Here is a 26,607-nt window from a genome sequence, read left to right as displayed (position 1 = left end):
ACCTGATTACTAGGATAAAAAGAATTTACACCTGAACCTTTAAAAGTCATTAAAATATTCATCCTGATTTGTGCTGATTTTCAAACCTGTTCTTTTTAATTCTGCTGTTTAATAATCAACTATTTTCATTTGTCCGTATGATGTGCCCAAGATATTTATTAAATAAATAAATACAAATTCACTATTTAACTGCAAAGCCCCTGCATGTTTCAGATCAACTGTAGTCATGTAGCAAAATAACCCACACCCATGAATTTTGTGAATATTTGAAGTTTAACTTTTAAAAACAGGAACTGCCTCTTAATCTTTTCACTGTTTCTCTAATGCTAACATCATGTTGTAGAAGCATCACATCAAGTTTTATGTTCAGTACATAATTACTTGCAGTGAATTAGGTTTTAGTAGAAAGACTGGGTTCACTGCAGAAGGCAGGATGTAAGCTCCACTGATTTCCTTTAGAGGTGTCAAGTCGTGTGCTAAAAACAGAGGCAATGTAACACCTCGCTTGCTGTGTGGATCTTACACATTCACCTTGAGACAAAATAGAGGAACACCCACACCCGTGTGCACACTATCACATACGCAAGATGTCAACAATGATCACTTCATGTACACAAAACAAACTAAAAGTTGAACGGTGTGACAAATCAAACAAATAGCACTGTAGTTCAACGAGTTGGGATTGCTTTTGAATGCGAATAGAGGCGTTCACTTCTCCTACATATGTGGATGTATGATTGTCCGGGATTGCTGGCTTTATTGTAGAATTTGGTCAGTTGATCAGCTGCAGCTCCTGAGGAGCACAGAGGGCAAGTTGGTAACTGGTAATTTTAGTGGCTGGTAATTTTTATAAGCATCTCACACCTGCTATACCCTGTAGGGACAATGCTTTGCTATCACATGTGTAACTCTGATATATGCAGGGGGGAAAAAAAAGTAACACCAGTCACCTTAAAATAGACTAGAAAGCCATGCTTTTGCTCTCCATAGCAACAGTTGAGCACTGACTCGCAGTTGATGGAGTGGGCTCTCTCAGCACCGTATTCACTCTGTGTGCATTTGTGTTTGCATGTGAGTGCGCTGTATGTCTTCCTGTGAGCGTGTCTCTTGTTTATTTGCGGACGAAGCGTTCCAAGACGTTGTTTGTTTGGTTGACTCCATCACTGTGGAAACCCAGAACTAGGAGTAAAACAGTGAGACTTTGTCTCCTGCTAAGCCCGATAATGAAGTCCTCGCTGTCTCTTGTCGGCTGTGAAACCCCTAGAGGACATCGCCGCACAGTCTGTATACAATTATTTATGCTCCTATTTCTGCAGTAACACATTTGTAGTATTAATGAGAATGAACAAAGTATGAATCTTAATCAGTCTCGCTTTGCAAAACCTGCTCTATAAGCACTATGTACAGGACTGCACTCAGTTACCTTCCTTTAATCAGTCATGTACGTGCACCCAGGAAACTAACTACTGTAGATGATGCTGTATCTATTTGTAGCTCCAGGGCGGACACAAACACACAGAAAAGGGTGTGCACAGACACACGCACACATACAGTGTGTAGCGTCAGGCACAATATGGGGTTGCATCTCTCCAGATGGCGGGAGCCGCCCACACACTGCCAGTTGTTATACAATATGCATTGTATAACAGCACAGAGCAACAGGCCCCCTCCCTGAAACAACACACACGAACACACATGGAGACACACAAACATGTGCATCCCTGTACACATACAGGCAGTAAACACATAGAATCCACACAGACATGCACTTGTTTACATAGAAACACGTGACATTTTTTGTTGTTGTTCTTGTGCTTGGAGACTTTTTTTTTTTTTTTGGCACATGCTATTTTAGATGCATAAGTGCCTGCGATTCAGTCGCAAGCTCCCAGCAAGCTACTTAGATACCTTGATCAGTCTGCAAGACAGCTGGCCAGATAGCCATCCAGTGAGACCGTTAATAAATGTGTCTGTTAGCCAGTCGTACAGCTGTGCACAGAGTCACACAGCTGTTCAGTTGACCAGGCTGTCAGCCATTCAGCCAGCTGTGCAGTCAATCAGCCAGACACGTTTTAGCCAGTGAACGGTGGGATGTGCTTGCATGCATTAAGTTAGAGTAAGTTATTTAAATGGCTTTTTATGTTTGGAGGCTTGCTTTCTACAGATAATTAGACTTCTGATGCATTTTAGATCACAACTGACAGCAAATTACATGAACCAACAGAACAAGTAAGTTACTCAGTAATTTCAGATTGTTAACACAGGATTGCTGATACAGAACATTAAACATGTGGCCTTGTTAACAGTGCTCTAGATTCAGACTGCTGCTTGGCACAAAACCATCTAGACGCATGCAAGAGACATGGAGTAAGCACTGATTCTGTTCCTGTTATTCTGTTCTGTTGTCCTTTTTATCTGTATTTTAGTCTTCGCACAACCGGCTTCTCTGTTTTGTCTCAGCATCATTTTGTTTACTTTACGTCTGTAATGGTGGAAGACGCCACCGCTCACCATGTCTGTCCATCTTTTCTTTCTTTCTTTCTTCCTTTCATGTCTTACACCAGTCTATCCATATCTACTCAGTAATAGATGCTGAGGAATGTAACCTTTTCACCCAGCTTCCTCATGTAGACATTGAACAGGTGTGTGGGGGTGGTTGCACGTGTGTGTGTCTGTGTGTGCGTACACGCCGAAGTGTGTGTGTCTTGACCTTTTGTCAAGCACATTCCATTCTTTCGTGGCACGCTGTTGATTCGGCTCTGCACGTTTCACAGCCCTGATCCGTGCTGACGATTTTTCTTATCGTGAGCGACTAGTGTGTATTCGACTGATGTCATCTTTAATCTTAATGTCACTGAACACTTTTTAGGTACTTAAACTAGAGAGTTGTGAGGGAAAAAGAGCAAGAAGTGTCACATTTAGTTTTTTTTCTTATATCTTATACCTCTTAATACTTCTGCTACCTTTTTCCACCTTTACAACTACAGTCACTTGTTGCACTGCAGACTCAGGTTTATATGTAAAACATATAACTCAAACTGCAACTACATACGAGTGTGCAGCTGAAATTTAGTTCATAAAAGTTTTCGAACATAGCTATTTTACTTTTATTAAATTTGATATTTTAAGCAATACTGAAATACTTCTCACAAGCTTATTTTTTCCCTTCCACCTTACTTCTCCTACTATCCCTCCTCGTCTGCTAACCTGATTCACTTTCCCTGTTTTTCTTTGTCTCTCCACTCCCCCGGCTGGTGCTTCTCTCTCTCTCTAAGTGCATTAAGAGGGTCATATTGAAAAGGTATTATAAAGGCTCTTTGAGAGTCAACCAGTGTGCCCTTGCAATCATATGACTTCATTACAGTTTATTCACACTGACACACATAAACACTTGCTGCACAGCTGCAGTTAAAACACATTTTATCTCTGTCTGTATTTGTGCCTGTGTGTATACCAGCTTGCGTGTGTGTGTGTTTCTTATTTTTTTTAATGCGAGCAAGCCCAAAGCACCATGTGATGATGTAACGAGACACTGAGCAGAGCAAACAGTGGAATCCCCTAAACACACAAAAACACACACACACATATGCGCGCGCAGGCATGCACGCACACACACACACGCACACACACATGTATGTACATATACTGAAGTTGTTGAACTAAAAGTGAATGGAGCATATAGAAAAGTCCCTCCAGTCAAACACTTGAGTTTTTCCTTCATTGAGTTTCCTGCAGTAAATTGTTGTAGTGGCTCCCCTCTGTGCTCTCGCCTTCAGCCCATACACACACGCGCGCACACACTCACACACACACACACAGTGGAAACTCTCTTGCATTCACTCTTTGCTCTGTCTCTGGGTGTTTTTCTGCCCAGCACCATAAGTCTGAATGACAGCATTGTCAGCTTTATGATCGCCCTGTTTGTGCTCAAAGGGCGTGTGTACGAGCGTGTTGGGAGAGTTTATGACTATAACTGGGATTACCTCACCTAACGACTCAAAGGCAGACGGTGAAGAAAGTCGCCCTCGGTGGAAGGTGCGCTGGGCTGATACAGAAAGGTGGGAGGAAGGTGAGAGTGCGTTCCAAAAAAAAAAGAAAAAAAAAGAAGGGGCCGGGCGAAAAAGAAAGTGGATTGAGGGACAACCGCGGGGAGGAGGGAAGGAAGGGAGATATTTATACTCAGAGTGAGATAAGAAAGGGAACATTTAGACAAGAAGTCAGTTGGAGGAGATAAAGAGAGAGAGTAAAAGAGCTAAGAAATGAGAAGATGACTATGCGCTGTCTCGTTCTGACAAGAATCATAGATTTAGTAGGTAAATGAGGCATAATTACATGTAATAGTGTTAACTCTGGATTTGGTTATTTTGTATGTAGTATGATATTGAGAGGAGATGGATCAAAAGAAGTGAACAAACTGAGAGAGCTTTGCATATAAAAGGAGGGGATTTCACATAGAGCGAGCCTGTGTGGGTGTACATTATGTTTATGAACTCAATAAAATATCCCCACTGTCCCAGCGAAGAGGACAGAATGCACCCACTCATGCACAGTGGTGTTCACACACTCAGAGGCCCATAAACTAAGAGCGAGTGGCAGGAAGCCATGATGACCTGCCATCAGCCAGCGCCCAGTCATGATAATGATATCATCCTCTCTGTCCCTCTCCGTCTCACACAGACACACACACGGACACCAGTTATAGCATCACATATTTATATAAGAAGGAGCTGCAGGTGGAGACATCTGTGCATTTCACAGTAGAGCCTTTCATGTGTAGGGCTTTAATAGGATAACAACTGTAAATGTGCTCTGATCAAGTGTTGCAAACAGTGCATCTTAAAAGGATGTGTGGTTTTATTATCGGCCACTTGGTAAGTGCTCGCTGCTATCCTCTTGAGTCAGTCTTTCACTCTCTTTAAATTTAGTTAGTGCTTGTTTCAGTCAGGCATACATGGGAACCATTTGGCTTGACTTCTTTTATATACTGTGAGATGGTTCCTGCTGACAGCGCAGTGCTAACATTGCGAGACAGTTCACGCTCATATTCACACCTTTTTTTAAGCCATTTTAGAGCCATCAGTTAGCATGAGAGGCATGTGTTTCCACTGTAGGACAGTGCTGGAGCATTATGCAATATATTTTGTATTACTTTAAAAAGGTAACACACAATGAGACTAGACAAAATGGGGAGAACATGTATATCTGGTCGCCTTTCTACATTTTGAAAGTGTAAAGATGGAGTATTACAGCTGAATTTAGTTGCCTCTTGGATGCTAAAGTGAGTAAAAACACCTGTTCCACTCACTATAACGATGTCTTAAATGATATGTTGTATTTTGTAGTTATGCCTGTTGTGTTTATAGCTATACTATACCCTACAGTGTATATATTTCACAATGCCTTGTTTAGTAAAGTCATCTTCAACTAATGGTCGCTAACCGAACGTCGTATAGCATCGTGAATTGGAGAGATAAAGGAAAGATGGGAGAGGTAAAAGAGAGCTGCAAATCACAGTATAAATACAAGGTATTTGTGTTGGGAAAATAAACTCACTACTATCATACAGTGGTCCTTCGTTTATCGCAGGAGTTACGTTCTAAAAATAACCCGCGAGAAGGTGAAATCCGCAAATTAGTCAGCTTTATTTTTTACAGTTATTATAGATGTTTTAAGGCTCTAAAACCCGTCACTACACACTTCATACACTTTTCTCAGACAGGCATGAACATTTTCACACTTTTCTCTCTTGTTTAAACACTCCCAAAGTTCAAACCTTCGTAGAAAAATAAGTCCAGTATTATAGAATGAAACCAAAGATCAAACCCTGTTTTCAGGTCTAGAACATGGGAATAGAGCAGCTGCGAGAGAATTCAACTTTAATGAATCAATGGTACGGAGGAAGCAAGAAGAATGAGTTGAAGTTTGACTTATCTGACTGTTTTGTTTCGCTTAATGCGCCTTATAATGCAGTGTGCCTTATGGTCCCAAAAATATGGTAACTTCTACCTTCCTTAAGCATGTCCAGAAGTCCAACTTTTTGTGCGATGGTTAGCACTTACTGTAGAGAGCGGGATTTCATGTATTATAGTCTGTGTCTGTGTTTGTATGTGTTTGTTTCTTTGCCCACTGGCTCCTCCCACAAGATCAGTTGAACAACCACGCCTGGGACACCAGTGCATCTTAGATCCCTGAATGTTCTTGTCATTATCATCATGTCATCACCTAGCATCAGGCTGAAATAACCTACTTTAGGCTTTCATGCACGTATAATGCCTTATAAAAGCATCATGTCATTTTTATTACATGATGATAACATCAAAATTATATCCACAAAATTTCGGTAATGTAGGTTTAATTATGATGCCATCAGGTTGCCTGGAAACCGTCCAGCAGTCGGCAAAAGTTACTTGCCTTTTTTGCAATTATAACACCATATGAAAGCATCCTGCCATTTAATTTAATAAGAATTACATTTCATTTATATCTACTAAATCTGAATTACACAGGATATTTTATAATGTCCTCACGTTTTCTAGCAGACACATAGCAACATGCTGATTAGCACTTTTTTGCATTCATGGATAGAACACTTTGTAAAAGCATCGTATCATTTTCGTTAGATGGCCAATAACAAGATCAATTTCCAGAATAGTTTAATCAGTGAAATGAACGACTGGGCCCATAAACTCGTCAGGACCAAAAGTTTCCCCGCAGCCTCAAGTATCGCCCCCTGCTGCCAATTAAAAAGAATGCAGGTTTAAAGCACCTCCATGTTTACTTCACTTCTCCGACCTGGTAGCTAGTTTTACTTTTTATGTTGTTCTGATTAAGACAAGTACCTCTGAAACACATCCACACCACACGGCCACCTGTGAACATGTGATGTGTGACTGGGCTGATGTGTAATGGCGAGCAGCGTCATACCTTTACTGCCAAATCAAGGAGGTTAAGTGACAGTCCCATGAGCAGTGTCAGGAAGTGTGCGCACAGTCTCCAATGTAAATATAACAGAGTACTCAAAAACAGCTGGGTTATTAATCAATGCGAAATACACACACACACACACACACACACACACACAAAGTTAAAGGACTGTCACACTCATTAACGTAGCTTTGTTCTGCTTCATTCAGTTTTAAATGCAGGTAGTGTATCTGGTACTAACTCTGTGTTCTTAGACCACAGTAACAAAGCAACAGCCTGTTTTCTGGCTTGTTCTCATATTTATCTTTTTTATTGTCTCGGCTTTTCTGCCTTCATTGCCCTTCTCTGTTTTTCCCGTCTAGTTTATATTGATTTATGTTGTGTCTTTTTAATAGTTCTTTTTATTTGCTTATTCTTTTATGCCCGTGTAGGTGCTAACATCAACATGTATTAAAATCCTTCCAGAAGTCCTGTTAAAACCTAGTTAAGTTTTAAATATGTGACAGCTCAGCAGGTGCAGCAGGAAAATCTTTGGCTCCTTTAGGTTATTTGTTCAGTTACTTAAAGCGTGCGCCGCACTGTCACCGCCAACATGCTGCAGGTTACGTAGTATGAATGGTAAGGCCTTGTTATTTGTGTCAAACATCCCTCAAGTGCTCCTTTGACAAGTGTTCACAGGCCATACATGTTACGTTGTGGAATTTGCAAGCACGGCTTGTGAATGGTGGGCGATGGCAGATAGACGAAAGTGGGTAGGTCAAATAAGGAGAGGATGCGTAGAGCCGACAGCCAGCGTGAGAGACGAGTGACAGATTTCGAATGACAACAATAAAAATACAGCGAGGTGGGAGGATGAGAGACAAGGGGGCGGTTTGTGAAAAGAAAAAGAAAGAGGGAAAAAAAAAGAGCCAGACAAAGAGAAATTGCGGGCGGGTGGAAGAGGACTGAAGAGAAACAGAGTTAACAAGGCATGCAAGAATATTATTTCCCCAGACCAAGCAGCCGCATTAACAACCACGGCAAATAATGAGTCCAACTTTATCAGCCGTGCAGATAAGTGATAAAGCCTTACGTGTACAGCAGCGCACATTTTCATGCTGCTGCTGCGAGACTCATCTTCTGTGCGAAGCTGTGAGAAGGAATACAGCGATGCTAGATTAGAATTTTCTCCCAGGGCAAAAATGAAGGAGCAGGAGGAGGCATGTGTCTTCATTGTGTTGTCTTTATTTTTTGTCGCGTTTTCAGTCAAAGATAAGAAAATATTTGACAAGTGAAATAATACTGCTAGTGAAGATGTCAAGCACTCGGCATAAAGACTGAACACTGGTGTTTAATGAGAAAACAGTGGTAAAAAACAACAAGAAAAGGGGGCATTTACTGGAGACCGACAAGGATATTACTACACAGTACACACAGCCCATGCTTTGTATGACACTGCATTACGTTTGGTGAAATTCTGTCACAGTTAGAGTTCGGAGCTCTTTACCTGCTTCGCTTTTTTCCTTTGCTAAATTTACATATGACAAAATTGTTAACTGATTTTTGCAAAAATACCTAGACTTCCAGTTGTTCGCTTGAAGACGGTGTATCTAATTTCTTCCTCTTTCCTTTCATGTCAAAGGTTCTTCTCTGCCTGACTCAGCCACTTTTCTTTCCCTTCATCTGTCTGTCTGATATTTCTGTGTATCATTACTTTGGTTCAGAGGAGGCTTGTGCAGAGCTTGTCTCCCAGCTGAGTGTGTGTGTGTGTGTGTGTATGTGTGTGTCCCACCAGTATTGGTAGCAGTCTCTCAGGAGTGCTGCATTAGTCTTTGAAGATCTTAGAATAAAAGAGAGCGAGAGGGAGGGAGAGAGAGAGACTCAGACGAGGTCCTCGTTCTTTTATCATATTCTGCCACAACTCGGTTTCTTTATTTCTTCGTTTGTGTTTCGTCTCTGTCTTCTATTCACTCCCTCTGTTATCACCCCACCCCTATCTGTCGGAGCGTTTTTTTCTCCCCCTCCTGTCTTTATTTTATCTGCTTCACAGTCAAAGACGCTCTGTTTTCATTCTGCAGCAGTGCAGAGCGTTTGAGACTCGGTTCAACTACTTGTGATATTTTTACTTCAGTTGCAGACACAAATCGAGTTTAGGTTGCCGTCCACATTATTAAACATTCATTGATAAAATGTGACCCACCGCATAAGCAGTAACTTAATCCGCAGCGCATTTAGGCTGATGCATTTCTTTTGAAAGAAAAGAAATAGGGAATGATTTCTCATTCAATAAGAGGCGAATTACTCTTACATTAACTTGTGACCTTTCTTTATGAGATGGTCAGATGAGTCTGCACTGCTGCCCTAATCTGCTTAATTTTTCATTTTGTAACATGTGACCTCAGCAGGAACACTCTGCTAGTCAGGTGATTGACTCAGTGAGCACCTGAGGCATACCATACACATATATCGTGCAGTTTAACACCCTTCACATGTATAATTTAGCCACAATAAATAGTCATTAAGTCAAAGACATGAGGTAAGAAAAATAAACAGGATTTTCACTGTAATCTAAATGGAAATCTACCAAACTGAATGTGTAATGTTTTTTTGCAGTTTTGCTTGTATATACAGCGAATACGGGTTCAGCTGTGATTAAGCCAGAGGTCTCCAACTCCAAACAACGACAGCTACTGTCCTGCACAGCTGAATCAAATGGTTGAATTACCTCTTCAGCATGGCATCAAATTTGGCAAAGGTCCAGTAACAACATTTGATTTAAGTGTGTTAGAATAAGAATCCATCTAAAAGCTCCAGGACAGTAGCACTCGAAGACTGGAGTTGGAGACCCCTGGATTAAGCCAACATAGAAGTGCCAAAAACGGTTCTTATAGACACCAGTAATAAGCAGATTTCCCTCTTTTGACTACTATAGATGGATGATTTTTATTGTTTTTTTTACCCGTTCATATTATTAGAATTCTGCTTAGACAAGTATGTGCTGCGAGCCACGAGTGTGTAAGGTTACACTTATTTTAATTTGAGTTGCTCACTTGGACCTCGTCTGTGTTTTTGTGATATTAGCTGATGGCAGAACATAGCAAACAGAGCAAGATGTCAGCAGTCACAAATACTAGAAGGGAGGTTTCAAAACTGGAGTTCACAAACCAGTAGGCAATGTCATAGTTGCTACTTCCATCCTTTATATACAGTTTTTCACTCTTGGTTGCAATACAGTGTAGCTTATCTTAAATCACACCCCCTACACTCTGATATAATGCAAATTTCCTTGGATGCTCACAGGTGTCTACAGTTAATGTTTAGAGCTGTGATAGAGGGAACTTTCTGTGATTTGTTTTTTCCCCATAGCTTTAAAATATTGCGGTTTTGTTTATTTGCTCCCATGAGCTTGTTTTTAATTATTCCTGTAAGGTTTTCAGGCTCCTCGTGGTGTTTGAAGTCTGCTGAAGAGCTCTGGTTGCACAGGCGACATCAGAGATTGTTGAGCCACGATTGTTTAGTGTTTTTTTTTGTGACGTGATGGTAGTATTGTGTCTCCTTCTTCTGCTTCTCAATGGGAGGTCATCTGAGTAGCATGAGTACGTGTGTGTATGCGTACGTGTGTGTGTGTGTGTGTGTGTGTGTGCGCGTGAGATTGATAACCTGATAGGGCAGGGAGTGAGGTTGAATGGACTATCTGCTTACAAGTGCTACCTAGAAAGAGAAAAAAGGTTCATAGAGAATAAACTGTATCTGATGAGATTATGAGTATATAATTACCAAAACAGACTAAAGATGTAATTCTGTAATTATGTAAATGAAGCTGCTCCAGAGCAGGTTTCAATAAAAATATAGACACAGATATCTGCTGTTCTTCATTGTCCATAAATTAGGATTGAAAACAGTCCTGTAAGTGTTTGTGTGTCTGTACCTATATTTTTACATCTTATGTATATGGATATGTGGATTTATGGATGGTTTCCATTTTATCAATTACTGCTATTGCTTAGTCAGTTATTAATAAATAATAATTGTTGTGACAGCAGGCAATTACGTTACAAACTTGCCTTTTCAACAAATGGCTAATGTATCCTTCCTATTTATCATTTTACACGAGCTGCATGACACAAACACACACACACGCACGCACACACGCGCAGACACACGGAGTGGTAAGGTCCAGCTGCCTAGCTGGCGGGCACTGAGCTCGCAGCAGTCGACCATAACAGCCCTTTCTCCATCAATCAACGATAGAGTGCTCGGCTGTAGTAATGATGTCATCACACTCACACAAACACGTGCACACGCATAGACCACTCACCACACACTTATCTCATCCTCTTTGTTTTGACCTTGAGCTGCTGGTAGATGTGTGTGCCTGCGGTTGTCTCAGTGTGTGCAGAGTGCAAAAGGAATGAGTTTTTTTGTCACTGCTTTGCAAAGATAGCAGGCGAGGATGCAATCTGTTTCTGATATCAGGTACATAAATCTTGCACACATCAAGTATATTACAAATGCACGCACAGACACACACACGCACATGCGGGCGCGCACACACACACAGTCCCAGACAGACCATTACAAATGTTTTTCAATTGCAACTGAAGTCAAGGTTGTCTGAGTGTGTGTATGTGCGTGTGTGTGTGTTTAATTTCTTCTTTTCTCTGAAATGCTCTGCAGCACACTCATGTGGTTACATTGACTCAGACATTTAATTTAATTGTATACACTGCATGCATGGATTCAACCTGGAAATATACACTGGCTAATTTGGCTGGCTAAACTTTGCTAGTACCAGTGTGAACCCCCTTTACTGTTAGAGCCATTAATTTGTGAATGGCGCAGATTCAACGAGGTGCTGGAAACATTCCTCAGATTTTGGTGAGTTTTGGTTGACTTGAGAGCATCAGACAGATGCTGCAAATTAGTTGGCTGCACATCCATGGTGTGAATCTCCTGAATCACCAAATCCCAAAGGTGCTCTCTTGGATTCAGATCTGGTGACTGTGCCATTTGAATACACTGAACTCATTGTCATGACCAAGAAACCAATTTAAGACATGTTATTCTTGAGGATGACACATGTATGTATACTTACACTGACACATGCACAGATCTTCTAAGTCCAGTTGTGCCTCTGCCAGGTTCTGAGGCAGGGGGCCAGCACAGTGAGGTGAAGAAAGTGGCAAGAACACTAACTGGCAAATCAGGGGCCAATTAAAAATGCTCAATGCTGTGTGTGTGTGCGTGTGTGTGCGTGTGTGTCCATGTGTATGTGTGTGTGTCCTTGTTTTACTGCCAAGGAGAGGGTTGGCAAAGAAAGCACGCTTCCTATTCTCTCAGCATGCCCTCTTAACGCTGAAGCTTACACACACACACACACACACACACACACACACACACACACACACAGCCATGGGATTGTCTTACCCCATTGTCTTTATTTAGGGCAAATGAATGCCTGTCCTTTCTCGCTGTTTGTTTGTGTGTGTGTGTGTGTGTGTGTGTGTGTGTGTGTGTGTGTGTGTGTGTGTGTGTGTGTGTGTGCGACAAACACACAAGTGTAGTTTTACAAAGTAATGCTAAGGCAGGACAATACCCTGCCTGTGAATTTGTGTGGGATAAGTAAAAACAAAAAGTAGAAGGGCTGTCAGCCTTCGCTCAACTGATCTGGCATTAGGGTCTTAATCAGTGGGGAAATATGAAGTTAGTTGCTTTCCTAGATTTTATTGACAGCTAGTGGTACAAAGTGATGATTGCAACCTCGTTCCTTCCCCAGCTGATTGTGACTGATTAAGTAACGTGAATCAACATTTCCCAGCTTGTTAAAAAGATGTTCTGTTTTGCCTGTTTTTGCGAGTGTGGAATGCTCCGCTAATTAAATTACAGCGAAGGCTTTTGATTGATCGAGTCACTATTTTGTTTATTTATATGATATTTTACTGTCACAGGACACTGAACATCAGCTGTCATGTTCCCACGTTTCAGAGCATTTTATTGGGCTTTAATGTATTAGCTAACAAATTTCAGAACTTTCCTGAACTGTATAGTAGTACTTAATCTCTCAGTGTAATTACTGACCACTAAATGTGGTGGTAAGCAGTTTTAACTGGACAGTGACACTAACATATGTTCCTGATGATATAGAGTGCTGCGCAAAGGTCGTGAGTCACCTGTCTTTTCTTTATATTTTGCTTCTATGGAGCCAGATTTTCATATGGTCAAGTGTTCTTGAGCAATAGTTCTCCAGGCTTTCTGGTTTACAGTCCAGTCCTTGTACCTAACCTTTTTCAAAGCAACGAGTTAAGTGGCTTTACAAGCAAGAAATAGAAAAAAAATCCAGCAAAGAGCTGAGACATTAACTCTGTCTGGTCTCATCAGAAATGGTTGGAAGGTTGAATGAGGTATGCCAAAATACACAAGAAGTGTAGTACAAATCAGCGAAACAAGTCTTATGGAGTGACAGAGGACTGAACAAAAGGCAGCCAACGTCCAAAGAAGAACTCTAAAAAGTCCTTCAAGAATCCTGGTGAAATACTGACGACTACTGAAAGAAATTACAGGGAAACATGTTCAAGAGAGTTTAGGCTCAGGTGTTGAAGAATAAAGGTGGTCATACCAAATATTGACTTTCAAGTTTGTTGTAATTGTACAAACTCTGTTTTGGCCTTACATGCATATAAAGAAATGAGATGTGGTTCAAGAGTTTTGCACGGTTTTGTGTCAGGTTAATTAGGGCTGTGATCACAGCAGCAGTATTGGTGTTCCAACTCTTATCCATACTATAGCTTAGCACTCAATTACATATTGATTCTTTGTTCTTTTAATACAGTCACACACAAAAAATGTCCTACATGAGATCAATTCTCATTTACCAGTGTGTTTGAAAACTATGACCTCCATCAGTTAAACTGTTCTATACTCTCAGCCTTATAATCATATTGTTGTTCCTTTAGACTTTGAAACGACTAAGAAGGAAATGCTTATATATTGGGTGAACTATAAATTCCTCTGAGATTTTTCTTATTTTTTTCATGTGCGCATGTGCATTTGATCGTTATTTGTTCATACTTTTCAAAAACACATTTTAAGGTTGTATGCTAAAAATAGACCAGGCCTGTAACAGGAATGATTTGTTTTTGGCACAGACTCTAACACAGCTGCCACGTACACACTTCCAGTAACACGGCAAACATTAAGTAAAGGATAGTGATGATTACTGAAGGACACTGGTCTTTCCAAACACATGTGCGCCTATGATAACATTCCTGTTCTCAGCACCTTAAACGTGCAGAGGGCTGATTCTTCACTTGTGGTATGACAAGATTGTTGGAGTCTAGGGAAATAGGACTGTGGTTGAGGAAGGCATTTCCCTTAAATTACAATGATGGTCAGTCACTCAGTCTATACACACACACACACACACACACACACACACACACACACACACACACACACACACACACACACACACACACACACACACACAAGGACGGACTCAATGCATTCTTCTGCCTCAAGCAACCAAACAGCTGTCAGACACTACGTCAGCTCCTGAACTATTCCGTCTATGTGTTCTTGTGATTGTGATCGTCTGCCATACTTATAATGATGAATTGTGTGCTGTACTACAGCAAAGGTAATTGGTCTAAGTAAGTGAAAGAGAAACTGGATTCTTGAGGCTTTGAAATGGTCTTACTTATCCCTCGGTATTTACAGGAAGATCAAGTGCAAAAATCTAGACTTTGAAGGCTTTTTAACCTTAAATTTATCTACTATTTGCTAACATTCTGCACAATTCTGCAAAACATTGTTGAATTAAGGTCTGGTTGATCTCAGCTCTTGAACCCAGGATTTGTGGTTTATACAGTCTACAGCAAAAAAAGAAAGGAAAGGAAAAAAAATGCACCATACATGTTCGACCAAACTTGTGCAGTAGGCATAGGATTTGGCAGCAGTCATGGTAGATGTGGGTGGATGTTTTATTTGATACACTTGGCGAAAAATGCAAGCACTTAAACAGATGAAGTGATGGTTGAGTGGACAAAAGCATTCATGCCGTAATCACGCCAGCATGCAGTCAAGTACAGCGAAACATTCACACAGAGAACATTTGTTAGGCGTGTTGAATATCATCGCCTTTGAAAGAGAGAGCCACGCACTGCTACATGCATCATTGTGAACCCGCTTACCCAAAGTGAGGGCACAGAACAGCAGGAAAGTCACACAAAAGACTGCAGCTTTAGCATTTGGTCATTTGTTTACTGGCTCTAACACTTAAAGTAGCTGCTCTGGGAAAAGGCTCTGGGCAATATACCAAACTTTTGTACTGTATAATCACAAGTTTGTCTTGATGACAGTGTCGGACAAGTGAATCAGCGTACATAAAACGTCTTTCACCGACTGCTGTTGTACAGGGTCTGTTGTTGAGACTGAGGTAGATTAGCAACAAATGCATGAATACTGGAGGCATTTTGATCATATGAGCGTTTGCACGGTAGCACTGAATGTGGTCTTTGTTGGTTTGGAGGTTGAATGCACGTATTGCAAGTCACTTTTGACAAATAAATGTAATGCTGTATAATTCTGGTACAATATAATGGAAAACCTTAAGGCACATTCATTTCCAGCACACACAATAAAACAACCAAACCAGGCACATTACCACACACACACTCTCATAAATACACACAGGAGCTGGCTACTCCACTGCGCTTTAGAATTAGATCAGCTATTTACTTAATGTGGTTTACACTGAACCACTCCTGACTAATTTAGCCTCCCTAATTTACGGATGTGATGGATTAATACAGTGTTTATATGTGTAAAATAGACAGCGTACAATGTGGAGTATGGAAAAAGCTTTGGTAGGGGTGGGGTAAGAAATAATTATATCGTATTTATCACAATTTCATTTAAAATTTCAAGTGATTTCCTTCTCTTTATGAAAAATGAAATGGAACAACAAAACCAAGATTAGGACTGATAAAGTTGTGTCACACTATATTTACAGTATTTTACTGATAGATTTTGTGTATTTAAAGTTAAATTAAAATTGTGTTATTTATTTTAATTAGCTTGTGAGTTATTTCGTCTTCTGGATTCATCCCAAACATTCATTTTTATTGCTATTACTAGTGCATGCCCATCCCGCCTGTATTGTTAGCCTGTTTGAGCAGCGAATTTGAAATGGCACTATGCTTGTATAAGGTGTTGTAGCTGCATAGATGAAAAAAAAAGGATCATTTTAGCAAGAGGTTGCTAGGCAACATGATGATGATATAATATATTATGTGTAACTGAGCCTTTGTGGATATAAATGAGATGTTATTGTCATGAAATTAAAACGATAGGATGCTTTCATGAGGTGTTTCTATGTACATAAAGGCAAAAATAAAAGGTCATTTCAGGTTGTTGCTAATAATTTTATGGGGTATTAATTAGATGTTACAGTCATGAAATAAAAAAAAGTTGCTTTTATAAAGTCTTATAAGTCCAGAAATGCCAAAAACAGGTCATTTTAGCCTGTTTGTGGATGGTTGCTGGGCAACATGATGACATCATAACGTCTGATATAGATAAGAGCCTCTAGGAGCCTAAGATGTACCTATGTGCCAAGCTTGGCTGCTCAACTCATTACGGTCTAGGAAGAGTTGGCAGTCAAAGAAACAAACTCACAGACAGAGATTTCCTCTTTCATAGTAAAATAGTACCAACCCAAACAGCCAGAGAGATCTCCTATTCCTTATTGGTCATATTCAGACTTATTAAATCCAATACTTTGCACGCGTTAAGTCATGAACAACAACTTTAACAAAGCTATTAAGATGCATAGACTCTACTCCCATTATTGGTAAAAGACCAAAGTCAGAACAAGACAAACTGTTGATTAATGAACTTTCAGATATCCATTAAGCTCTTTATTTTGGTTTCTTTAAGCCTTTGAACGAATCTTCTGCCTGGACTTGCTGAATAATTTTCAGCTGACAGACATTTCTGGTGTATTTGTTATTATTCTGAAGATGTGCGGATTCAAAAGTATCAAACTACCAGTGGATTAGTTATGAACAAGATGTCGCTTTGAAATAGAGAAAATATTCAGTCAAAACAATTTAATTTTGGAGTTATTTGGACACCTTACAAAAGATTAGACCATATTTATTAACCACTATTAAGGGAGACGGACTGCTGTTGCGGTACTGCCACCTTAAAAAGCCGTACTGAGCAAAGCAATTCAAGTGCAACAACTTCATCACTTACAATAAGCGTGATTAGGAGGTTAATGAGGTAAAACTCTTACACCGTAGATTTCTCATATTTTCTGTGTGTGGATATTAAAAAAGACATTATTAAGTACTTTATTTTATAATGACTAATAAATAAAATCTGACAGTATTGGTTCTGCTCATGAAGCTGAAGAAATTATGATACTTTTGGTTTTTTACCCTTCACAAGGTTTATCTTGCTTAGAGCTGTGTGAGGAGAAAGGGGCAGGTGTCTCTGTTTAAGAGACCCCAGGTAGTTGAAGGATTAAATAGACAGCTGATTCAGATTATAGGCACAGTCTGAGGTAATTAGAGCATCATGTGAAGGGTGATTTAGATATCAGTTGTATGATTAGATTTTTTGAATAACAAGTCTATTTTAACGCAATAATTCTAATTTATAGATATTAGAAATAAGCACATAAAGCAGTGTTAGTTAGTTGGTTTGTTTTTTAATAAGAGGAGCTTATAAGAGTACCGCTTAAGCACGGTTGCTGATAAATTGTGTTGATAAGATGAGAAGGTCTGTTTTGTTTTCCCTGAAAGTTGGTGCAGCGTTAGATGAAAACGCTCGCTGTCTGTCCTGCTTTGCCCTCACTTCTTATCATCCTCCTCCCTTTCTGCTGACATTTTTCAGCTTTTCATACTCCCCGCTGTGCCTCGCTGGCTGTGCCAGTGTTGTCATCCCATTGAGTTTCTATCTGCCTCTTCTCTGCCACCATCTGTTTCTCTCTCTGCCTCTCTGTTGCCTCTCTTTCCTCCCTGCTTGCTTTACCTCTCTGTCCCCTCTTTTCTCTCCATCTGTCTTTATTTTTCATCACCTCTGGATTGTCTGTACTCCACTTTTTCTTTGGTCTCTCAACATTTTCTTTGGCTCTCTGGAGCTGGATTTTCTTTCTCTGTGTGTAATGCTTCTTCCCTGCATCCCCCTTTTCTCCCTTGTATTTTTTTTATACCATGTGATCAATTCCTTTGCCAGTTGGTGTTTGCTAATCCATGGCCTCAGTGCTCATCTATTTTTTCCTCTTTCTCCTCCTTACATAAACACATTACAAGTCTCTGTAATACACAGAACCCCTCTTGCTTTCTTTGTGCAGACACTTTAACGCATGTGTAAATGTTTAAGCCTGATTCTGTAGCGCACTATCAGTTCTAACCAGATATTTATTTTCTCTCTTCCTCTCTCCGTCCCACAGAGTGATCATGCATAACTTAAAAAGTGTGAATGGAATGACATATTTTACTATCACAAAACCAGCCAAATGCTGTAATTCCCATCTCGGTTTCTTATGAGCTGCAATGAAACACTTTCCCACAGCTAAGACAGCTGCATACAAACTTCCTCCCACACCTCCCCACCTCTTTTCTTGTTGTCAGACATATAAGAACTAGGTCAGTAGGATGTTTGGCATCCCACATATACCCCATAAACATTCATAGACACACACATACTGCCGCTGACTAACAGCAGGGAACATGTGTCTTGTATCCCCATAACATAGCCGTCACTCCAGCACAACCTGCCTAATTAGTCCCACAGAGTGTGTACACGCTGTCGACAATCAGCTAGTCTGTCTCTTATGTTGGTGCGTGGGCGTCTGCTCGAGTCAGCTTGTTGCACATTTGATGTCTTTAAAGACACTCTGGAGTTTCTTCCCCGAGTATGACATGCACTGTGTATAATGATGACCTGCAGTTTTTAAAACAGCGAAGCACTTGAAGCTTGTCATAGATATGGAAGTGCTAGATGTCCCCCACCTTTTCTCTAACAAATCTAACAAATCATTTTTACCTTATGTTCATGCACAGCAACAATCGCGACATAAAAGTGGCGTAGAGAGCTGAAGGTCTCTTTTTTTTTATCCACCTATTCACATTAATTCATCAACATCCACATAATCATGACAGAAGTGGGGGTTTTTGTCTTATTGTGGGACTTTTTTACTTGCTTGTAACAAAATAATCAGAACCACGGTTTTTCTTCTTGAATCAAAGAAGAGCTGTGATTATTTTTATTGACAGAACAATGCAGTCCATCCTCAGCTGTGTGTCCAGGTCCGTTCTTGCTATTGCTGACACAACGTATATGAATATATGTGAATATATATAAACATATGTGCTCTTTTATTTTCCTATAAATTTAGAGTAACTTTGTTTGTTGTTTTCATTCACCAGGGAGTGCTGTGTCCCTGAGTCAACACACACTGCATTCTGGGATAGTCTGGAACCCTCTCCATGGGCCGTACCACCTGCTGACACACCTGGGGGCTCTGGAGGGGTGGTGTTGAATGAGGTAAAATTGTCTTTGCATTGATACCATGGTGAAAATTATTTTTTAAAAAGCATCTCCTGTTCTTTGCTATGTAATCTAGTTTCGTCTGGGCACGGCGACCCGCTGCGTATCGTGTTTTTAAGTTGCTAGAACTCAGGTTGTGCTTGACAACCTAGGACACAGTAGTTGGCTCGTTATTGCTGAATCACAACTGACAAACTGCTATCATGTTGTTATTTCAACCTAAAAGCTGTTAGTCTGCCATGGTTAATTTGATGTTATTAGTTCTGGCATCAAGGACTTTTCCAGTTCAGTGTTTTCTCTGTGGCTAAGAGTCTAGTTTTGCAATAAACCTGACATTCCAACTGCTGCACAGATGCGTGTTTAGCAAGGTTTAAAGCAGCGACTTCTATATGTAGCCTTTGATATAATGTTGTAAAGTCAGTTGACCAAACAATGTGAAATGTCACTTCTTTTCTGACCAGCTATTCAAAACCTCTGCAAAGTAGGTAAGAAGGCCTCATTTGGTTACTCGAATAAATTTAGTAGTGCTTACTTATTTGAGGTAACTAAGTTTGCTTCCTGATTTCACTGTGATTGATGGAAATGCATTTAAAGGTAAGGATAACCCAGTCTGCATGGTGACAGTGGATTTATTTATTAGGCTGCTTTGTTGGTAGTGCTAAAAAAAGTACCTTTCATATGTGAGGTTAATGTAAGGCTTGAGAAGGAATTGTTTGGTTTACGGCTTTGTTTGCGTTGCATATGTATTTCTAATGTTTGTCTTTCAGTATCTGCTATGTAATATTTCTCTACAAATAAAGCTGCCGTTCTTCAAGTTTCTTGAAAAGCACAGACTACAACTGCTTTGATTTTCTCTGAATTACTCACAGCGAAAGTGCTGTCTTTTTGTGGTAATATCGATCCCCAAAGGGGAAACTCTTTTTCGCTTCCTACCCTTACCGCAGGGAAGTAAGATGGCAGGGTCAGCTACAGAATAGCACCTTTGGAGCTGCTGGCGATTATCTCACTCACAGACATTTCAGTGAGGTCAAGGATTTGAACTCGGGTCTTCTGTTTGATGGATAGCCTCTCTGCTCACTATAAGCTGTTTTCCCAGTGAGTCACAAGGAGAGAAACAAGTATTAAAGTTGAATATTTTAACTCCTTTTAAGCCCAGCTTTGGCAATCACATCTAGTAGAGATGCTTAAACACTGGTTTGAAGACAAAAAAAGTGAGCTGTACTGTCAGTAAGGCTGGTTCTTATACAGTATGTCATTGCTTTTTTTTTTTTTTTTTTTTTGCTTTTTTTGGAGTAGAAAACATGTTCCTGCCTGTTGTTGTGATGCAGTGGCAGTAAGGGAATGCACTGTGGTCCACATCTCTATCCACCAGTTTACTGCTGCCTCAAAAAAAGAAAAAAGAAAAGAAAAAAAAAATCACATATACTGTAAGTACACATCCACAGAGGGAACAACAAACCCATTTACCCCACAGGGAGCAGCCAGCGCGGCAGTTTCATTGCCTCTCTATGCTTTTGTATATCTCTGTCTTCCTGCCTCCCTAACCCCCCCACCCTTTCTCCTTTTCTGAGTTAATTGAAACTCAAATAAGTGAAAATTTATTAGCGTCATACTAATCAAAACATATTGTGTCCTAAAAAATGTCCCACTGCACTGCTTGTTGAAGAGTACAAATATATGAATTTAGAAAATGTCCCTCTTCTTCTTCTTCTTTTTCTGTCACGGTGTTGAAGTGCACAAGGCTGTTATTTCCTCCTTCACACTATCACCCTTTTTCTCAAATCCAAACAGTAAAAATGTGTGAGTGCTCGTGTGAGTGTGGGTGAGAGAGAGTAAAGCAGAGAGACAGAGAGTGTCGGTGCTATTCTTGGCTGGTTGGGGAAGTCTTGGCTCCCTGGCGTATGGGAAAAGTGCTCTTGGCAAGTCTCGAACCGAGGCATTCCATTATGCTGTCCTCTTGAAACACACACAGACATACAAACTTGTTTTTGCCACTTAAAAGGACATCGCATTCACCAAAACTTACTGAAAGGAGATTTTAACCATAATCACTATGTGCTAAATCCAAATCGTTACATTCACGAAACATCAAGCATTTACCCAAAAATGTGATGGTTTACATTTCAGTTGTAGAAACACACTAGTAGATTTCTAGTACTAGTACTTTATGCCCCGAGGCTCAAAGCTAGAGTTTCACTGTCACTCAGTTGCGCACACACGCAGACAGCATTCAGCACAATATCCTTCGAATCAATTGCCTAAGGAGTGGGAGGCTGTCTGCATGGCTTCTATCAGCTAATAGATCTCTCAACATCCCTTTCTCTCTCCCTCTGTTACTCGCTCTCTTTGTCCGTCTCACTGCAGCGCAAGTACAAGGTGACATCACTGTCTCGTTCACCGTCTCTCTTATCTTCTTTCTGCTTCTCCATCATTTACTTGTACTTTAATCCTGCTCTCCCTCTCCTGGTCCCGGTGTCCATCTCTCCTGCCCTCTTTTTTTTTTTTTTTTTACCCTCTTCTCTCTGTCCCTCCCTCTGTTTCTCTACCACTGCAAAGGCTTACATAACTGCAGTCAAACCCTGTGGTGTTCCAGGCAGAGATTGGGTTTGGCGTTGAAATGGGGTCATGGTCAGAGGGTGTTGTGTCTCAGGAGGACTCGTACGACCATCCTGAAGGCAATTTGTGAGTGTTTGAGCGTGCGTGTGAGACTGGGGTTAGGGGAGTCCCAATAAAGATAGTAAAACAAGGGTGTGTGTCTTTCTAAAACACGAGACAGCTGCATGCATACGGAAGCATATTGCACAGAATGAGCTTGTTTTGCTAACTGCACACAATTTGCTGGTCTTTCAGTGTGTGTGTGTTTGTGTGTGTGAATGAAAACAAACCGAGAATAATGATGTTAAAAGAAAGTGACAGATTAGTCGGGAAAGTGAAGCAAGCAGTGACAAGCCTGTGTGGTCAGTCTGTCTGTTTCCTTTTTGTCATTCTAGCTTCAAAGTCTAAAGCAGTGGGAATGTTGGAGTGAACCAAATCCAACTCACTGTTTGTGCATACTTGAAGCTTTTTTCTTTACCACAAGTCTCTAAATATAAATTGCTTTGTCAGGTCAGGCGAAGTTGGAAAAATGAGATTGAAGCACTAACATAAACTTCAGTTATGGTATTTCTAGTGTAAGCTAGAGAGTCAAAGTAATTCTTTGGCTCGTATTATCAGCCAAGACGTTGCATATATAGCTGGGGAACAAATTGAAGGCCAGAAAAACCACATAAAGTACGTTGGCAAAGTGCTTAAGGTCACTAGAGCCCGTCAGAACAACTTCAGTGTAGTGGTGTTTTGAAGATGGTGGTGGAAAGTGTTGCGTAAACACACAGTCGCATTTAAGAAATCTTGAAATGCGTAGTTCCTTATCAACAAATAGGCAGAAGTTGAAGCAGCCTTTAGAGTTTACACATGTAAAGACTTCCACTTCTTTGTTATGTGTGTCCATTGATGAAATCAATCAGTCCTGTGAGGTCTTTTCTTAGGAAAATGTAGAAATATAGTTACCCGCTGACTGCATGCTTTCTGTCTTAGTGAGAAGGTTTCCATCTTTATTTGTCTATGCACATATAACATTTAAAACACAGCATTATTTTCTGTTGCAGTATTTTCAGTTGATCACAGATTTGGAAAATGAAATATTATCCCTTTGTTACCAGCACAGGAAACCTTATTCCCTTCTGGGAGACCGAGAGGACAGAGCACAGCTATTTTCCATACTGTACAGGGTAACGTGAATGGAAGGATGTATGGATTTGTATGCTACGTTAAACTCTATTCTTCTTTTCATCACACAGTTTTTAGCCTCACAAGCAGGGATGCTGCTGGGCAGCGTGCAGACACCTGTGGAGCGTGTAGCCTTTGTGTTTGTGAGAGTCTGCCTGTGGAATTTGTTTGTTTGGATGATTGCTGAGTACTGTACTGGCTCCGGTGTGCGCTGCACGTGTGTCCTGTTGAGTCTCAGGAGTGTTGGATGTGTGTTTGTGTAGAGCAGAGGACTTTGATGAATGTGTGCTCAACCAGTGGTGCTGCCGCTCTGACATTTTTGTCCGTGTGCCTTTGAAAAGGTGGAACACATTATTCACAGACAAGGACACATGCTGAGCAGCCGCTCACCTCTCCTTCATCCACAAAATGCCTGCTGCCATGCCCATTCATGCCAATTAGTGCCAGTCTGCCTGTCTGTGTCCATTACAGCGGGCAATTCACCTTCAGCGAACACAGCAGTATGGTTCTCTGTCCTAGATGTCGACACATGCAGCGGCCATCCTAAAATCTGAGTGAATCCTTTTTTCGTTCTGTCAAGGAGGGAAAAAAATAAAGTGTATGTGCACTGACAAACAAATCCAGCCACATTATGTATTAATATTTGTCTGCTCAGCCATTCTGTTTAGTGCTGTGATCTCTGCAGCACCTCAGACTCGTGCATCACATGCACCTGTCAGCATAGTCCTCAGCCTGACATCAGATTTTGAAAGCTCTTACTCATGTCAGCGGAGTCTGATTTTTTTTTTCTTTTCTTTTTCGCATTTCTCACCATGTCCCACTTACATGAACAAATCACCAGATAAACATGGACATCACAAATTGACTTTTTGTGTGAGAAATGGGATGGAAGGAAGGAAATCGGTTTAATAAGAAAAACTCTGTCAGTCACACTCTACATATGTTACATTGTAGGAGATAATAAAAGAATTATAGAGCATAGCTTTCTTCCCATCCAATTGGAAAATCTTATTTAGGGCGAGCTACTAAAATTCTTTATAGGTGCTGTTCACCTGCAAGCTACTTCTCAACCCAACCTCCACTTCAGCTCTACAAAGCTTTCCTGATGTGTCTGACTAAAACATGCCTGCCACTGATTTCACATTTATTCTGAATTGCTGCTGCTCTCCCCACCTAATGATTTGAATGTGTGCAGACAGGAGGGAGGGAATGCCCCAGAACAGTGCCATATTGACAAATTACTCCATCAGCTTTAACTATAGTGGTTATGACTGAAAATCTTTATATTGGCAATTTTTTTGTTCTTTTATGTCACTGAATTGGAAGCATCTGGAGTTTGATGCCAGTGGTTTGTAGTATATTAGAAGTAGCACAGGCCTATGGTACTAGGTGGTTTCTAGGCAACATGCTGTCATCATAGTACCATGCTCATTTAATGTTTTGTGATAATAAATTTGATGTTTTTGTGATTAAATTAAAATTATTCTATGCTTTATAAGGGGCTTTGGATGAATAAATGCTAAAAAGCCTTTTAGCCTTATGTGATATAGATAAGAACCTGAAGGTTCTTATCTATATCACATAAGTCAGGAAGGTACATTTTTAGCAGTCTGCATGTCCATTGGGTACTCAACCTGGGTGCATGTTTTGGTTGTACAACTCCTGATTGTGAAGCAGGAGTTCACGGGCAAACAAACTGATTATGTGTATTATAGTAAGATTTGTCAGATGAGTCAGCAAGACAAATATTTTAAACTGCCTAAAACAAAAAAGTAGTGAAGGAAAGTAATGAAGCAACCATGAGTAAACTTTAAAACCCTTTAAAAGACAAACAAAAAAACCCAAACACACAGATTCAATATGTGAATATGAAAAAGTTTTTTTTACAATTTCTGTTGCTTCATTAGCTTAGTGCAGGGGTGCCAAACATCTGACCCATGAGCTAGAACTGGTCCAATCTTGCCCACTAGATGGCTTAAATTTTTAACTGTATTTTCATTAGTTTTACTACCAAAACTACTAATACTACATATTTATGTATGTATATGTGTGTATATATATATATATATATATATACATATATGTATATGTATGTATGTATAGATATGTATAGATATGTTCATTCAATATTTTTATTCAGACATCTCAGGGATTAAATATATAAACCTCTAAGTAAAGTAAAGTAAGGGGTAAAGTGTTTCTTTTTTAACTCCTTTGGCCGACTTAAGATAAAAATGGGCTGTATGCTTGCACTAACTCCATAGGACCACATGGGGTCAGCGTATGTGATCTACAGTGACCTTATTGGTTGTTTTTTTTTCTTCTTTATTTATTAACTACAGTCACTGGAGAACTGGTTCTTCTTGTGAACCCTTTTACATTACACAATAAATTATGATTCAAGCTTGTGGAGAAATATTTCGATGCTCTTAAACACTAATTGAGTCATATTTAGAATTTAAAATAGGATTACTAATTGTATGTATTGCATTTCTTGAAGGGTTGGGGAAGGTGGTTGAATGGACAAAAGGGTTCTAGTTGTGTGGGCAGAATGAATGAATAGATTGCATAATGGTGTTTGGATTACATTTACGCCTCTTTTCTGTCTTTTACTTTTTATCTCCATTTTTCTCTCTTCATTGGGGTCTCTTTTTTTTTTTTAACAGAAGATGAAAAAAACCTAACTCATGTTTTCTGTCTCCAGCTACCTCCCATCCCACATTTCTCTCTTACTCCCTTTTGTACTGCAACACACATACTCCGAACAGGATTATATATTGTCTTTGAAATGATATCTGGGTGTTTATGTCTGGATTTGTTATTGAATAAGTGTGTTGGACTTTTGCCTGCATATTTGTGTGTCTGAATGTCAACGATGACTACTATTGTTTGCGTGAGTGGGCGTGCGCAAATACATTCTTTGTACGTGTGCGACATTGAATGAGAGAGCACTTGTTCGTTTTGTGCGTGCACATCTGAATGCATGTTTGCATATTTACACATTTGTGTGTCTCTATTTCCATGCATGCTTTTGTGTATGTGCTCATATGTGTGTGTGTGTGTGTGTGTGTGTGTGTGTGTGTGTACTCAGTAGGATTATGCAGCAATAGAGGAGCTTAGCAGTGATTTGCCCATCCATTCCAGTCCCTCCCTAATCCTGCAAACACACACATGCATACTTCTTTGTGTGTGTGACTAGCAGGGATCTAATAGTGTGTGTGGATTAGTAGGTTTGTGAATGGGATGTGGCTTGGGCCGAAGTAGCGCACTACACTGCCAGCAAGTTAACACAGTCTGGCAGAGGGTTTGTGAGCGAGACAGAGATGAACGGGTATGGGGGGTAAAAATGAAAGATATTTGCAGACCGTGTAAATGCCCCAA

General features: G+C 40.2%; 1 protein-coding gene across 2 annotated transcripts in view; it reads left to right on the top strand.

The window, feature by feature from the left end:
* atxn1a (ataxin 1a) overlaps nt 1-26,607 on the top strand; it is a 95,938-nt gene that overhangs the window by 44,322 nt on the left and 25,009 nt on the right. Inside the window, exon 3 of one of the 2 annotated variants that reach the window (XM_005478484.4) lies at nt 19,341-19,458. The exons of the other annotated variant lie outside the window; for it this stretch is intronic. The gene's annotated coding sequence lies outside the window, so the exon portion shown is untranslated. The remainder of the gene's footprint in view (nt 1-19,340; nt 19,459-26,607) is intronic. 2 annotated transcript variants of the gene reach the window in all.

This window comes from Oreochromis niloticus, linkage group LG22, assembly GCF_001858045.2.
Source record: "Oreochromis niloticus isolate F11D_XX linkage group LG22, O_niloticus_UMD_NMBU, whole genome shotgun sequence".
Lineage (NCBI taxonomy): Eukaryota > Metazoa > Chordata > Actinopteri > Cichliformes > Cichlidae > Oreochromis > Oreochromis niloticus.
This window is presented reverse-complemented; position numbering and strand designations above follow the sequence as displayed.